The 18,744-nt window shown below is 38.2% G+C and overlaps 1 protein-coding gene across 2 annotated transcripts in view; it reads right to left on the bottom strand.

The window, feature by feature from the left end:
• cic (Putative transcription factor capicua) overlaps positions 1-18,744 on the bottom strand; it is a 53,126-nt gene that overhangs the window by 33,065 nt on the left and 1,317 nt on the right. The window lies entirely within an intron of this gene.

Raw genomic sequence — 18,744 nt, 5'->3', positions numbered from 1 at the left:
TTAATGTATTAATACATTCTCCTATGTCGCGCATTAACCTATTCTTTTTTCTTATTTTTCTTTAAACTATTTTATTTATTTCCTTCGAATATGTACTATAGTTTATATTTGTATAAAATCTACGAGTAAATATAATTTTCTCTATCATCTCCGAGATTTATTAGAACACATAACCCTATATTATCCCTCACCACGAAAGTTACGCATAACCTATATTTTTTTCAAATTTGTATGTATTATAGTTATTAGTATATTACAGTTATTCGGTGTATTATAGTAATTAAGTATATTACGCCACTATGATATTATTGCGTTCATTGTTAAAACGAATCCTGCTCGAAAAGGTTAAGTCGTCCCGTTTCCAAACTGTCGGTAGCATACGTACTAAAGCGTGCAGATATCGAGACACGAACGCGGTTAGTATCGTAATACGCTCTTTTAACGCTCACGATACTCAAGGCAGCCAATTAACGACTAATTCCTACAACTCTGTTCAAGATATAAATGTCATATCTGAATCGTGTAATTTCAGCTAACGGGTGACACGTTATTCCGTTCAAATGGAATACGAACAGTTACGGCATAGAGAAACGAAACATAGAACGTCTTCGATACCCTCTCTTATTTCTCGTGCGGAACCAACGAACCGATCGAAATTATCTAAATTAAATCGTAAGCGTCGTGGGCTCCTAATTTCGACACGGTGTTTGCCAGAGATGTCAGTCAACGCGATCTTTGGTTCATCGTGGTAACGATAAATAATAAACGTTCGCGTATAAGAAGATAAATAGAAAAGTTAACAACAATGGACTATACATAAGAAAAGTTACCCGCAATGTACCAGCGAGAAACGTACAAGATGGTAAATCATCTCGGGAAATGCACAAGTATCGTAAAATCAGTGCATTTTTTCAGGAAAAATATTTGATTTTTGAAGGTTGGTTTGTTCGATGAAAAATAAGACATGGAGATTTTTCGAAGTATTAACATGGTTCTCACAGAAAAGATGCACTGTACAAAACTCTATGTATTACAGTGAACTTCTATGGCGTGTTGCATGACACTGTACTGTATATAAATACGTAGCATGTGCACGTACGAGGAAATATATCTTGTCGTAGATATAAATTAGAAGCAGATAAAATGCACAACACTTACTAGGGCTTGGCACCATTAAGGATTATAGCGAATTGATAATCCTTGACTGCTGGTTGCGTTTACGGCACTTTTGTGCGCACAGAACCATCTTGCTTAATTATTATCCCCAGTCACCGAGTTACTTTCCATTCAGATAGTTTCGCCGCAGCATGATCAATCGTACCGCGCAAAGTCGATATAATACGTACGAGCACTATCGTCTAGGTTCTGGAAACGCATTGAACAATAGCACGAACACTTTGAGAAAAACATGAGTGAACACGGTAAAGTGAAAGAACGTTGGTGTGCGCGTATATACAAAGCGAGCGATGAAATTCATCGGGACGAGTGTACGCGTAACGGAACGCGGAAGGTTATGGAAGATCAGAGCCTAGGACACAATTCGGGACTCGAGAAAAATAAGGGACACGAAAATGTGTTATGAAAAGTATAAACGTCGCGCCAACTAGGGACACGAAAATAACAGGGCAAATTCGTAAGGAAAGAGCGAAGCACGTATAACACACAACAAACGCGAGGGGAGATCGCGACAGCGGGTTTTACATGGCGTACACTAGGTGCACTATTACTAAAAATTGCACCAAATTCACGAAATTCACGTACCGCGTCTACTAGCTCCATCTTGACTTGTGAGTTAAGCTGGACGCGCACGTTCTTTCTGTTCGTAGTCGTGGTCGTGGTGGCCGTTGTTATCGTCGTGGTCGTCGCTGCCGTCGTGATCGTCGCTGTCGTCGTGATCGTCGCTGCGTCGTCGTGGTCGTGGTCGTGATCGTCGCTGCGTCGTCGTGGTCGTGGTCGTGGTCGTCGTAATCGTCGTCTTGGTCGTGTCGTTCTGGTCAGCGTCTCCTGGTCGTCTCTCACTCACGATATACTATCGCGCACACGCCGCTGTTACTCACTAACACAATAAATCCATTGTGAGAGAGAATTCCTGGCAGCACATTCCGCGTGTACGTAAGTACGGATACGAGGGTGTACGACGGACTTCGGCGCGCGGCTCTCTCGGCTCGACTCGAGGCGACTCGAGCCGAGTCGCTTGCTCGTTCGCGGATGTCGTCACGAGGCGAGGGAAGAGACAGAAGAAGAGAAAGACGTGGGGAGAGAGACGGGAGAAAGGGAGCCGATACGAAAGGGGAAACCTGGTGGGGCAGCGGAGTGAATGTGAGAGAGAGACAGAGAAACTATGAGAAAGAGGAAAAGAAAGGAAGGAAGAGCGAGAGAGAGGGAACGGGTGAGAGAGAAGGAGAGTGGCAGAGAAAGAGAGAGAGGATTAAAGGAGTGACTGGGGAAAGGTGAGGGAGGAGAGGTAAGTACGAGTCGTGTATGGTCGTCGTATAAATAGACGAGAGACGATATAGGCATCGTATAGTAAGACTCCTAGGGCAGGTAGTGGATGCTCGTGACAGCGATGAAACTACCTCACTTACTTCCACCATGAGCATGGAGAGTCACTGACACACGATGCAAGAGGTTCGCGCACGTGCATACACATACACTGGTGCGCACACATGTTCCGTACGCAACTATGTTCCCACAAGGAAGCTCACGAATGGGCGCGAGCGAGCGAGCAAACGAATAGCACGCACACAAAAGAACATTCTCGCGGAGCGACTTCACACGCGCACGCGTAGCAACACACATATATACACCAGGGCTGTGAATGCCATCGTCGCTGCGGTGTGTTGTCGTCGTCGTCGTGGTCTCGTAGACCGCCACTCCACCGTGTCACCTATGTCGTGAGTATCGACGATGAACGTAAGAATCGACACGAATTCCCGGGAACCATCGGCACCGCGCCACAACGACCCGGGCTTCTGCTGCCCTTGCCACTACTGTAATTTTCGTTGCTTCTTTCGAGCGAATGCGCGTGCACTCGCATCACGAAAATCCGTCACAGTAGACCGACCGACCAACCGGGAGGAGATGGCGACTACAATACCACGACACGGTCATGACGTCGTCATCGGTGCACGCTTCGCGATATTCTTATTTACCATAGTTTAGAGAAACGCGAACCACTGTACCACCGAATTATTGACATCTTTCCTGTCGAGTATACGTGTTTCGCACTCGATTTTCTCTTCCTTTTTTATTCCAACCACACGCGATCCCTCTCTCTTTCCGCCTCGCTCTTTCTCGTCGCATGCACACGTATGGACTCAGGCTCAGTTGCTCAACTGAACTGCCTGCGACTTGTCGAGCCATATAACCGAGCAGGCATCACGCACACACTCGATCCCTATACTACTACCATTACTACCATTACCACCACCACCGTCACCGCTACCACCGCTACTACTACCTTCTTCTCCTCGTCCTCCTCCACCACCGCCTTTACTTCATATCTTGTCGACCGCGTACAGACACATACACGCGCATGGCACCGTACACACCACTGAACCGTTCGAACCAGCCGAGACGGCGCGCGCGCATTCACTGACAGCCGCTACTTCACTCACACCCGAAACGTGCTACTTCACGGACTCTCGCTGCCTTACTCACACACGGCCAAGCGCACTGTACGAAACTCTCTCTCACAGAGCCGCGCCAGCTCGTACGTGTAGAAGCCTCTAACCCGGAGCGCACACCTACGCACACTACCGAGTGCTACACCGCCGACGGACTGTAGCCTCAGGACCGTCGTCACGCTCCCCGCGGACCCGTGGGTTCACGTTCCTACCGCCTCCTTCGTTTCAAGGAATTCCTCCATGTGTCTGTTCCTCGCTCTTTCGTTTTAAGGAACGATGCATTATGTTTTCGAATTTACTTAATGCAACGTCGATAAAGTTTCGTTTCGCTTTCTGCCATTACCTTACGTTTTACCACTGTAAACACGTTTTCACGTGCTGCTCGAAATATACGACATTATAAAAATTTTATAGCAAATACCTCGATCCATAAATGGTCATGAAATATTCCTTTTTTCCCTTGTTACTTACGTACATATTAAGTTGAAATATTTATTAAAAATTCTTGTTCAATGAAATTAAAAATAGCCAATGGATATACGACGTTAAAGACATGTAATAAAATAAAAATATCGATTTTAAAATAATATGCGTTTTGGATTGTTTAAATATACGGATTTTCATTGGGAAATATTCGAATGATTTACAATGGGCAATAACAAATCGTCGGTTATTGTGTGAGAAATAAATGTATCATTTAAACTTTTCTAATAAAGGGTCAAGAAATTCTATTCTTGGTGCTCCCGATAATTTTGACCCACCCTTTAACGACCAAGCAGCGCATACTAATTCATCGGTATTAAGTAATGATCGATAGTTTGATAAAGTTTGAAGTACACGTGTTCGATATGTGCAAGGAGAAAAAAGAGAATTTAAAAAAAAAAACGCACGCGATGTATCGTATAAAAAGTACATAAGTAGCTACTACATAGAACTATTTATGTCAGCGAAGTGATTATGAAATATATCATTTTCGATACTAATTCGCGCTCTGTGTTAATAATCGCGTGTTTAATATTATTAAGAAATATTCAAAAATATTTGAAATTATCGAAAGAGTGGTAGAAATATTTGGTACACTTTTAATAATATTCACCCAGGAGCACGAGACATTGGAATTCTTAAGAAATAGAACATTTAAATACCTTCCTCTAGTCACAACAAAATAACCTTTTTAAATAGAAGATTTATGCGTCAACGCCATCTATTTATTCTGTCCCTATTAAAACGATCACAAACGCGATAATTATATTCTCCCGGCTGCATTTGCAAACTATTCGTAAACTACAAATATTTGCTCAAGATACTCAAACCGCTTGTGAGAGATGATCATCTGCTTGTCTAGACGTAGCAACTTCTAAGTCAACATCATTATTCATCGTTCAAAGCCTTCAAATAATACAACATACGAATTAGAATGAACAGTACGAGATACGTTGTTCGTGTCGCTTTTATTACATCAACGTCTATTATTACCCGTTCACCCATGCTTTCACGTTAAAATCGTAAGTGGTATCGTTTATAAAAATTCGCCAGCTCGAAACTTTGCACGGAGAAAGAAATCTGAGTGGCGCTCACAACGAGCTGTCACATATAAACGAGCGCGTATAAATATTAAGACGTTTGAAAAAACCGCCAATCGACAATGGCGTCCCTAAGACTTTTAGAAAATGCCGAAGCGGAACACTTGTTTTTTGTCAAGTGTCATGACCATACATTAAAATCTACGCATGCCTCGTAGCATAGTAGACATCTGGCGTAACAGTAGCCTCTCGTATCCCGTGCGTAAGCGTTTGTAGAAGGCTCATACGTCACACACACTTGCATGTGCATATATATTTACTACGTGCAGAAGTAGCACCATGCAGGGACGAATGTACACAGAGGCTCGCGCTATATTATATACGCTAGTAGTATCACACGAGGAACGATAATAACCTCTAAACACTCTTATACCAGACTGCGAACAGACTTTTTCATCTTTATCTAATTCGGAATAAATCACCTTGAACACATAACCTTACTTTTTCGCGTTACATATCGTCGCTCTGTTATATCTCGCGTAAACCGATTCTCGATTAATCTTTGTTTAATCGAAAGACGAACATTACGCGGTTGTTAATCGATTTTTTAACGCGAAATTGGTTTTATACAAGTTTCGAACATGCGAGCCCCGACTACAGCCCTGTACACAATCCATGCACAAGCGTGCAAGCACGGAGTAAGAAACGGAAAGAGAGAAAGAGAGATTCGGTGCATGCGTACGCACACACCTAGCTATATACTACCGTGCGTGCATCTCATTGGCGTAGAAACATTTTCTCCACGCGTTCCTTCCTGACAATCGAAATCACTTTCCCTAAATCGGTTCGGGTTACCAGTAATTTCACTGTTTTCTACTCTATCGTTTTCTTAAACATAGAATCGTGATTTATTACCTTCGTCGATGCGATACGCTCTTACGCTAAATTTTACGGTTGAAAACGGGCAATAACGTTTAATGGATATCGATTCACAGACAGATCGGCAATTACCGTGTAACTATGTGTATAAATTTTTAACCGACTCTTAATTTCTTTTAATTGTCGCTCCTTCGAGAAATCGGATAAGAAGAAAATTGTCGACTCGAAAGGGGTTAACGGAACGAAATATAACGCGACATATAGTGAAATTCCCTAGGTTACATTGCGCGATATATTATATGCAAAGAAAACTTCCAAGTCTCGCTGGTCATTCGGACACCCTGTCATCTTATTGTCACGGTATCAATCCGTGTGATTTAAAAGTCTAGTATTCGAAGGTCATTTAAAACGGTTATATGAATTCCACTTGAATTCTCTGTCAGAGGTAGAATGCGTCCGGTAAAGACTTCATCAATGAGGTACTGCCGAGTACCTTGTAGTGACTCGACTCCCCTTCTGCATTTCCCTTCATAGACTTTCGTGCGCTGTCGATGAATGGCGTAACCTCGTTATGGGACTTCACGTGGATAGCCTCTGTGTTCTCGCTGACTCCACGCGAGACACGAAAAAGGTTTCTTAGAAATTCGACATACACCGGGACAGGAAGTAACGAAGCACGGAAGCTTTCGAATTCAGTCAACGCTAGACGGAGAAAGACCAAATGATTTTTGGTAAAACTATACGTGAATTTTAACATCAGAACAAAGGTAATTGATATTTATAACGATAATTGACATTAATTTAAGTATCGAAATACTAATATTAATTTTACTAAGAGGAACTGTATATTTTTAGCGACTGTAAAGGCAGAAGGTCTGAAACGAGCCATTTTGTTTCATTTGGTGGTATTTATCTTAAACCCCATAAAAGATAAAATAAATCGAGCCTATAGTGGCTGCAACGTTATATATAAATTACAGATATTATATATAATTTTATAATATATTCAGTATACGAATATATCATATACAGTATAATGCAGTATGGTAACAATATGTGCAATATACAGTACACGATATATTGTAATATTATTTATACAGGGTGTCTAATTTGAATCGATATTTATCAGCAATATACAAATTAAGGCATCTTTTATATTACAATTTTTCAACGTAAACGGATGAATACATTTTTATGGAAAATATCAAATTGCATCGATTGATGCATGAAAGGACACATGATTCCATTTGAAAAAAACAAAGTTAACCTTTCTATCGCCCCGACATATCCACTTGCGGGAAAGATAATTGTATCTTTGAATATTGCTTTTTTTACAACTAATAGTTCACAGGTGATTTGTGTTTATCGATTAAAATCTGACAATCTGTATGTATAAAATATTACATACGAATTAATCAATTTGAATACTTAATTAATTTGCATCATAAGCGATTCGCGTTTTCCGAGCGTTACAGAAGTTTCCACGGTTGATTAAATTTATTATTATGCCGTGAAATTAACGTAGTTGAATATACACGAAGATGATCTTACAGGAGAAAAGATATTAAATACAGAGGCGTCCCTTTCATCCTACGATTTTCAGACATTTACATTTTCGTTTGGATCCCTGCCAGCCATTGTAACGTATTATAATTAACACTGACAAAGTAAAGTATATTCCTTAATCGAAGTAAGAAAGCCCCATCTGACAACAAGTTAACAATATACCTACGATATATTGATTTTTATAAAATGATTATAAATAGGTGCAATGTTGTTACAGCAAAAGGACCAATACGTTTCCTCGTTGTTACACGTAAAATATAAATAAAGTAATGTATAATAAACTTCGTTTCACCCTTTGCACTCGTGAAGCCACTCTCAGTAGTTACTTAGCAAAATTCTAAAAACTGATAATCAATATCAAGTTTAAAGTAACGCGAGGACTCGTGGAGAACTGGAACAAAGCTGTACTGTACGTTCATTTATGCACGATCCTTTCCGTAGTTATTGCCAAAAATGCCATCAACTTTACCTAACTTTAGAGAAATGTCGAGTAGTTCTTTCAGTAAAATAATACAACGATACAGAAAATATCGAAAGAAAATTCTATACGTTAATTTATACACGGTGTCTTTTTATATTACTATCAATTACTATCAATATCAAAAGTATCATCAACTTCATGCCAAAAAATCTCCAATTTCTTATTCTCCTCTATCGAGAAAGTCTCCGAACAACGCAACACCAAAGCAGCCAGTACAATAAATCAACATGAAAATCGCCTTTTTCTGTTCTCCATTTAAAACCGCACGGAAGTCCCGCGCGGTCCCAGGATTCAAAGATGAAGATCTACGGAAGTCGATTCAGCTCTAAAATGTAGAATTACGCGATAAATCTGCAAGATATCCGCTATCTATCTCACGTGTGTCTTCGCGGGAAAAATGACGATACAATTGGCTTATCCTCAAAATGGTATATTTCCACTAGAATGAATTAAATCCGAACTCACGATGAAACGCGAACGTAAGATTTCCTGATACCAGATGGCGTATGAATCGATAAAGACACGGCCAAGAGGGAAAAAGGAGGCAATCTATGACAGAAAGCTATTCTATGAATTTCGCGCGAAAAATTAAATGAAAAAACGCGTGATCGGCTATCGGATTTATCTTTAAGTTCGGAATACAATGTGTCGAGTAGATACGATACTGCAGCCAAAGCAATGTTGAATGGGTTTCGGCCTATTGGCTGGCCTCGGGTCACGTGCACACCGCTAGACATTCATTCTACTGCCACAACTGGTCCGCGTATGTTTGTACGTGCATGGGTGGTTTGATAGGGCAGATAGCAAAGGACTATTTTATCCTTTTCGCAAAAATGCTCAGGCGTTGGAGAATGCGTCTTGCTCTTATAGATAGCGTCTGTTCGTTCCATAAGTAATGTCACGTATACGTGTGTAATTCTGGAGGTATAAGAAATGGAATCTATTTATCAATAGATAATGTATTTCTAGCTTTTACTTTCTATGTTTTATATACTTTCTCTAGTTTATATATTTTCTAAATTTTTATTTAGAAAATAATTTCATTTTCAGAGATTGCATTTCTTTGTAATTCTCTGATTACTTATTACTATCGTGATAAGAAATATCATATTATCGTTTGTTTCAGATATCTCAGTGTATCGGAGTTTCTCTATTCTTTATAGTTCATAAATGAAAATTTACAAAATTCTCTGATTAATCTGATTAATTCTTGGAAAATTGTTATCATGATAAGAAATATCATGTGATCAATTAGATACTTTGGTGTATCGGTGCTTCTCTATTCTTTATACTTAGTAAATAAAAATTTGTTGGAGAGCCTCATGGTGGTAACCTTAGGATATGACAATTTACAATTATTTTTTTTATTTAGTCCAATTGTTTTCTTTACGAAATGTAATTCTTCTTTGATTCATTAATATCGATCGTTTTTCTATTAATGCTATTTATCTTTGTAATTGTTATCCAGAATTTAGCGCAATTATCATTTAACTTTGCCCTGGAAACGAACTATCATGCAAAAGTATTTTTGTACCATACAAAAATTTCTTCCTGTAACAAAAAAAATTCTTTTTTAATTCTTTTTAATTTCTCCTCCCAAGAAAAGAGAGATACACTAGAAAATTCTACTTGATATTTCTGTACGAATATATCTTATTGCGATGACAAATTCTTTTTTACATTTTCCTTAACTTTTCTCTGAGAAATAAATAGAATAATACTACAGGAAATTGGACTGCGATAGTTTCATTACAAACTTGCAAGTGAACGTTTGAAGCTACGTGAAATAAGTAACGTTCATTGTAGAATGTGAAAGCTCAATTGCGTTTTGAAATGACTCAGTATAACTAATTATTAGATAATAGATTTCATAAGCTGATTTTTCATATTTTACGATAAAAGATGTATTCTGTACATTTCCCATTACATTCAATGTGTGTCTGTAACTTAATTTACAGCCAAATTTTGCATACAATTTTTTCCTCTTATTTTCACTCATAGATCATACTCACAATTTTTTGAGAAAAATTTGAAGAGTTCTGTATATGTAGGTTGAACGAATTTATTCAACTTGTAGTTCGACACCCTATGTATCTGCAGTTCATAGCCTGACAATTAAACGAGAGATTAATAATGGATTTCATATAAAATCAACTACTTGTCATTTTTGCTTAAAAAGTGAATAAAATGATTACTGAAACTTTGAATTAGCGGTTTTTAATTATACATGAGATCATAAATTTGAATGAAATACTTCTTTTGTAAAGTTTTTATAAAATGCTAATATTTAATTAGACACAAATTGTCATTTATTACTATTACAGGTGAAATGAAATTAATTTAATGCGAATGTTAAGTTGTTTTTATTTCATAAATCATAAAAAATTACTTATTAGTAATAATCTATTATAATAAATATTTAGCTATAGTGATATAAAAACTTATTTTTAATTCACTTCCTTATCATTTTCCATTCATTACTATGTTACTTTTATCTCATTATACAAAAACTAAGTGGTTAACTAATTCTCTTTAAATCCACAAAAAATACAACATTTACACTATCTTATCATAGCTACTCATTCGGTATATAAAAAATAATAGACGAAATAATATAAGAAATTTTCCAAAGCGATATCAGGTCACAGAAACAAGTGAAAACGTTCAAGAAAGCAATTGAAATTGAATCTGATATCAAATTTGAAAGTACGTTAAAAATATTCGCGAATAAAGTGACGAAATGGACCAATTTTTATTTTCAAATATTTATTTAATTATAAAGCTATTTCTAGATTTATTTAATTATAAATATATTTCTCAATTTACCTCACTATAAATTTATATACATAAAAACACGTTCTTAATAAATTCATATATCAATTGAAGATAATTTCTATCTTAATTTTTCTCTTAAAAACAATTTTTACTTCCCTTCCAATTTTGAGGTTATAATGCACTACCGTTACGCATTAATCACTCGCGAATATACATTAATCACGTATACAGTATGTCAAATAGTACCTAGATACGGAATCCTTCAATGAATTTCAAATGTAGATAATTAATTTAAAAAAAAATAAAGAAAAAAAATGGTTATCGATACGACGATAATCGCGATTGATTATCTGAAATGTCAAATTGCACGATATAAAAACCGTATCAGCAAACGTAATTTGCGAACGCTGTACGCTGTCAAAACTCGGGGTTTCGTCGGTACAGTCAAGCTAGTAATGATAATACTTGCGAATGAGTAATCGTCGTCGACGACCTACGTTCATTGAATACTGACCATGCATATGACGTATGTTCATTTACTCGTCAACCGAAGAAGCAACAAATCACGTCGAAGAACTCACGTCGGTCATACAACCGACACCAGGGATACTCGCAAGCAAATACGTGTATATACGTTGGCATTTATGAGGAACGCGAATTACAATTATCGGTAGCATACAAAATCTGCACGATATCGACTCAACAGGTCTCGACGAAGTAGTACGTCGAGCGGCTGCAGTTGTCGCTGCAAGCGGTTTCGAAGGATCATTTCGACCCCTGGCGAGATCAGTTCGAACAGTATTGTGTTTCGAGAAACTACGATCGATTTGACTGCATTTCACCTTCCAAATAAATCAACGTCGCGTATTTAAAATAACGTCTAGCTCGGTGACACAATCAAGGCTCGATCGCCTCGATAACCGGCGCGATTACAGAATCATTTCGAACAACACATCCCGAGACGAGGCACGGATTACATAACAAATCTCTTGCTCGAAGAAGAGGACAGATGTCTCGCGGTAACGACACGGCATAATGTCTTTTTTCCTTCTTCATCGGCCGTAATAGCTAATCGATAACTGGTCGTCGTTTGCGAGCAAGGAAAAACGAGTAGTAGCGTCGGGGAAGGACGTCAATAAGTTACAGTTAGTACTTAACAGTACTCGTTGAATGAAAATCTACAAATAAATGCGTAGACGATGAGTCGATGCGTAATCGAAAGCCGGTAACAGAATCGGTACTATCGTGCGCGCTGTAGTTGACGGAAGAAGCGTGAAATATTTTTTTACCATCGTCGGTAAAATTATGCGTTAGAATATGTGGTAATACAAGATACAATAGAGCATTTAGCGGTGCAACGTGTTTTATCGACTTTGGTGGGAATAGAAAGAACAAACTGTTGCATTACTGCGTAACCGAATAACGTGACAACTGAATGTTTCTGAGAAAACTTTTTTAACCCTATGTGCACTTCTGTATCTTGCGTAATAGATAGAGAGTGGATCTAACTTGTTTTAAAGCGCTGTCGCGAGGTGAAGTGTTTGGAATGTAAAATGCCAAAAAAGGAAAAAAAATTGGAAACGATAATATATTCTAACATTATTCTTATGGTATCATATAAGAATCATACAAGAACTCTATCGGTTATAAAACGACTAGATACATTAATGTGTGAAATGAATAAATGATGTTCGTTCGAGTTCTACGTTTAAATTACAGAGGAAAAATTGCATAATGAAAATTAACATCTTTTCTTTTAATAAATATATTCTCAATCGGGTAAAAGTTATATTGGTTCTTTTAAATCTTAATCTCTTAAGCATACCTGCATGTATGTACATACATATATGCACGTTTAGTTCTCTAATTTAAACATAATTTTAAAAAATGCAGTGAGAATTATTATCTATCCAACCAATTAATTATCGATCGACTTCCACTAATTGCAAGAAATTAGTAGAAATTAATAGAAATTGGTAGCCTCTCATTGCTTTATATAATATATCGAATAATATTCTGTACTATTTAATATAACTATATTATCTGCCTTGTTTAATATCCATAAGTATATTTTAAATAAACGCAAAGGAAAAATAAAATTAGAATTTTCTTTCCTTAACCTCAAAAAATTTTTGTTCGAAGATGTAAAACAACGAGTAATCTTAAAATTGTAAATGGTGGTCAAACGCATTGTTAATTACGATTGCAATAGTCTTGACTGCTATAGACCGACCGTCTCGTAGCTCAATGACAACGCGGAAAAAATTATTGAAGTCGAAGATAATCAGCATTGAGTACGCTGTCACGATATTTACCGGCGTATCAGTTTAAGAGGTGCCCTCGCACTTTATCGTATCGCAAATTATCGAAGAAAAACCACGGGAGTCTGATATGTAGATTATTCCTTATCGATCTCGCGCTAATAATAAGTTAGCCACGATTTGTTCAATCTTAGAATCGTCTGACCTTTCACATTTTGCACAAAGAAAATCATTTTTTGGGAAGGATATAAATGCCCGCGATAAATAATTCTTTTAATCTTCCAGAAATCGGGTCGGTTTTATGGTCCATTTGTATAGCGTAGAATCGGCATACCTATTAATAGTCGTCTTTTTCCGAGCACGGATCAATTTCTCTAATGCCCGTTTGAATTTGATTAATCAATGCATAGCTACGAATGTCGATAGGTCGCGCCACGAGCGACATCAAAATCATCCAAGAATGCGCTCAGGAAACAACCGAGATAACGGCAATAATACGGGCGAGTCTTATGTTCGTGTAGATACTTCTCCCATCAGTGTTGCTGATGATACAAAAATAAACGTGCAATTCGCTTTAATGCAGCTCGTTTTAAACACAGAAGAATTATTTTCCGTTAAACGATAAATTTTACTTGCACACGATATACGTATATATATATTTAATTAAACGTACAGCGTATAAAGGCACCCGCGATCGTCAATATCGACGTAGCTTAGCTTTTCTTCGACTCGTCCTGGTTTTCTTCCTTCTTTACCACAATTTCGCGCGTGGCGCTGTCGCGTGGGTAAGATGCGATGTACCGATCGAAATACGAAATTTTTTACCGGATCATAGTTCATCTCTACGCCACGGTGGATGGCGTTAATTGGCAGAGTCATCTCAACGATATTGCCTTGTGCATCTCATAATCAGTTGCGCACTACCAGACTGCCCGGCAGCACCACCCTGTTGTGCTATTATTACACGCAGAATCAATCGAAAGTCTCTATATATTTGCGTCACGCGTATCTCGTTCGTATGCATACACGTATACCAGTGCAGCCCACAGACGGTGGTTAATAGACGGGCTTTTGAGCTTGCAATTCCACATAATGTAATTTGTTTGATCACCCACTAGAGTATACAGGCGACGCACCTCAATTGAGCCTCATGATCGAAGAACGCCCAGACTGACGCTAGTCGTTCTAAAAAAGAAGAGTCCTTGTTCGCTGTGCTTCTACTATATTTTTTCCGTACTTTTTCTTTTCCTCTCTTTCTACCGTCTCCGTCCTCTTTTACGCGGCAATCTGTGTAAGAGGTGACAGTTCGAAATCCTAACCTAACCAAGAATAAACGAGATGGAAAACGTTGAATTTATAAGATCATTCTGTTTGGTATCACGATTTATTTTTGATACGGATTTTCAGATTTCCAGACAGAAAAAAATTCCGATTTGTTTTTTTTTTCTTGTATGAAGCTTCGATATTTGTTAAATTCTTAAATATTGAAACAAATATTACGTACATATGTATATGAATCGGAATATGATTTTTATAACCTTTTAAAAAATTAATATTAATTAATCTCAAAATAATAATGCATTTTCTAATCTTTCGAATACAATAAACAAAATTTATCATATTTATATCGTATATTAGATCAAATAAAATTATTATATAATAAATGCTTATTAATTACCGCGTGTATTTATTAACACTGGTATTCCTTTATTAACAACTGCTACGGGAAAACCATTTTATATCCACTTATCTCGGCCTGAACCGATAAATTTATCCCTTCATGCGAATTAAATTATACAATAGGATAACCTAACCTATCAAACTACGTTATTAAATCCTTTGCTTTCTTTCCCTTCGAAATTGTATTATCTGCCTTGTACTGCACGAAAGTATTAAAGAAAAAAATTGCCAAAGGGTAAAATCTCAAAAAGTCCACCAGATAAGCAATCTACTAGTCCTAGGTGTTAATTTCGTGCACGTACGAGTATAAATCCTCCTGTTTCTTCGATCAAATACGATTACGAATAAAAGCGGATCACTTATCTCACTTCGATTCGATGGAAGAATTCTTGGATTTTTTTTCAACCATGTATTATTCAAAGACTGCGCAGGACAAAGATCATTTTGTGCATAAAATGGAAAGTACGTACGTTACGTGAGAGAGGCGATAAAAAAATACACTACTCGGTCGATAAGTCTTTTTTTTTCTTTTCTGCAAAATACATTACCGAACACAGAAGGCCGTAACGGTGATTCTAGAGTATCCGTGAGAAATCGCGAAGAAGCATGGTAACAATTCTGATACGTGTAAATCTGTAACGCGATTCCAGCGTGGTATTGAAAACTGCCTTGTCGTAGAAAGTCAAAAGGCAGAGTATGATTTAATCTTTTTCATGCTTGCTTGTGATAACGAAAGAAAACTGTTTGCAAATCTTTTTTGTCGAACGTTCGATCTCCGTTACTATGTCATAATTACTCGCATTGCTTTTTACTTGTATTTTCGATTAGCTAATTGAAAACGTGATCAAACGTCGAATATTGCGTTAAGTCGAAATGGAGAGATATAAGGCATCTATATATTTCAGAAGAAATTAATTTGATTTCGTAAAAAATATATCGCAGGTATAGTGGTGTTTAAATAACAAAAACTATGAAGTATAATATTCTAAAAAAGATTTTATCTTACTTTTCTTCCACAATTCAAAAGTATATATCTTCGAATTCGTACATATTTTAAAGATTCAAAAAATTTTGAAACAATTATACGAGTCATTTAGAAATGCTTAGTATTATATATGTATCAGTGTTCTGCAAGACATAGTTCCTGAATAAACAATAACAATAATAATAGCAAGTATATATTTAATAAATCATACTAATCCGTTACAATTAATTCATATTAATATCATATACATTTTAACAAACAATTTTAATCCGATAAACAAAAAGATGAATGCAATCAACACAAGAAGGAAATACTTGGTTGCTAATTTTCTATTTTAATTCATAAAATTAACAAACAAACCGCGCTCGATTAAAAGACTTTAAAACAAAACTCTTACATAACCTCTAAATCAAATAGGTACCTAAATTCGCTTCACAGGGTACAAGGATTTGACAAGTTTCACACAATAATGCGACATCTACGCGCGCGCAATCGGCCGTTCCGATAGTCAAAATGCCTTCCAAACCAGATATTAATATTCGCCTTACGATTAAACGGCAGACGACGAAGCGTAAAAGCCCTACACCGAGCGAAGGTTCAATTTCCCGTGCAGTTCGGTAACGATAAAACCGTCATCGAACCCAGTCGATCGTCGAGTGCGTGCGAACGCAACCGGATACGCTCTCGAAAATATTTCATTCAACGTTCAGTCCCGGTGTCGCCATGTGCCAAGCATTGACCGTGGACGACGTCTAGCGTGTGTCTATAGACCTATTCCGTCGTCTATTAAAAGAGTAGTAGGTTGCAGTCTCGCGATTACATATATATACTTGCAACCGGCATATACAGTAATACGTGTACGATAGCACCGTCACGAACGTAGCCGACGACGACGAAGACGAAGACGACGAAGACGACAACGACGACGACGACGGCAGTTGCATGCGCGGGCGTCTCAACGCGTTTCTCAGTGACCCTCGTAAAGCGTCGACTCGGCGATGGACGCGGTTAGCAACAGATTTGACCAGGATCGGACTAACCGACGAATTAAAAGGTACCGCCACCTTATCCACCGGGCGCTAAAACGCAGGAATTCGCATGGCGCGCCACGCAACGTGATTCCGCAACATCATAATAAAGTACAACGCGGCCGGAAGTGAAGTTTGCCACGTAAGAGCGGGTAATATTTTCATCGGATACGCAAACGGCGTGAGCGTTACGAGCCGAATTTCGGAATCATTTCATAACTGATGGCGGCCTGCCCAATGTCTCATTGATTGGCAACGGTGATAGAACATACGTGGAAACGACAGTTGAATTCCTCGGCCGTTTGGCATACACTGATGCCCGCCGCGACTGCTGTCCCCTGTTCCTGCATTTTCTTTCGCACTCGACTATGCGAACGGTAATATTAATAACCTTTGTTTCGTTGTAGTACGCTATTTATAGGAAAATTCAATAATCGCGTGGCAAGAACGCGTACTTTAACGCGAAACCGGCACTCGAGATTCGATTCCCCTTCGCTGCGTGAATTTAATTGTCACGAAAATAAAAAGCAGCCGAGTCGAGATTATTCGAAATATAGAGAAGTTTTAAAAAGGACTAACGAGCGGCTCCGCGTACGCGAAAGAGTAAGGAACTGCACATAGCAACAACCATTCGGCTCGAATATACGAGAAATTTCTATATCGAGCAATGTATTCCGCCGATAATAAAGGCCAACCTTTTTTTATCCCTTTGATCCCTTTAGTGAGTTTCATAATTTGCAAACAAAATCTATGAAAAAGATTAACATATCAAGGACGATGAAACGTGCCGAATGACAATGAACTGTATCGGTGAATCATAAATGTTCCATCTTCGTTGTAGGAAAGAAGAGAGTGGGGAAGAACGAGAGAGAAAAACTACTTCGGACTACTTCATTGGTTAGACGAAGAAGAGGCACAGCAACGACGGAAAGGAGCAACGTGCTATTTCAGATTACACGAGAATGGTTATGCGCATAATGCAATGGCTCTAGCGGAACATCTTATCGAAAAGACTGACTTTATAGAAACACTAAAAATATTCTTTGCCGTGCAACGTTATTAGTCTACCGCGCGCACACAAGTTGCATCGCTTAGTTCATCGTTTGCACTGCATCAGTGACCTGAGCAGCGAAAGTTCTTTTGTTTACTTGAGAATCACCATCTCATACACTTGCATGAGCTCGTTTTACGAAATCATATTTCACATAAGGACAAACGCGTGTAACACAATCATAAGGGTGGGTAACGCGTACCGTCGAGCGGCCGATCCGAACCTAACCTCTTTAATTAGCGCGCGCTCGAAAAGTCTTCCGTTCGGAAAAATGCACGGAGAATTATTATCGCTCGAAGCGAAATAAAACGCAAAGTGAAACTGAGTGATACCGAAAGGCAGTGGAAGCATGGTGAAGCCATTACAAAACTAAGCCAGTTATAATAGTTGCAGCCGGTGCGATACTGCGAGAACGTATACGTCCGGGTATCACGGTTAATCGTGAAAAGATGAAATTTTGTCGAATAGGTAATTTCGATTTTTTGCTCGACAACGAATCTCTGTCGTGTCGGTTCGAATATCACGTAACGTGGAAATAAATCCATTAACGCGTAACACGTGTCAATTGTATTGTTCGAGTTTCTATTAATAAAAAAAAATCATAGCAGGGAGTGTTACCGTGGTCGTTGATTGAAATCGATTTAGTACCTGATCACGCAAACCAAGTAAGATCAATGCAACGAAATATCGTTGATGGTAATACGCAAACGTATCATCGTAAGTGTGAAAGTATGCAGTCCGTTGATTACACGTAATCGACACATAGTAATGCGTAAGGATGATGTGTCAAACGATAATATATCCAATGAATTTGTTGTTGAACCGATTGTAACTTTCACGAGCGACCGTTCAGCTCGTTCACTATTCACGTTGCACTTACATATCGTCA

This window comes from Eufriesea mexicana, unplaced genomic scaffold (genome assembly GCF_001483705.2).
Source record: "Eufriesea mexicana isolate 0111107269 unplaced genomic scaffold, ASM148370v2 scaffold4599, whole genome shotgun sequence".
NCBI lineage: Eukaryota > Metazoa > Arthropoda > Insecta > Hymenoptera > Apidae > Eufriesea > Eufriesea mexicana.
Note: the sequence above shows the minus strand (reverse complement) of the source record. Positions and strands in the feature narration are given on the sequence as shown.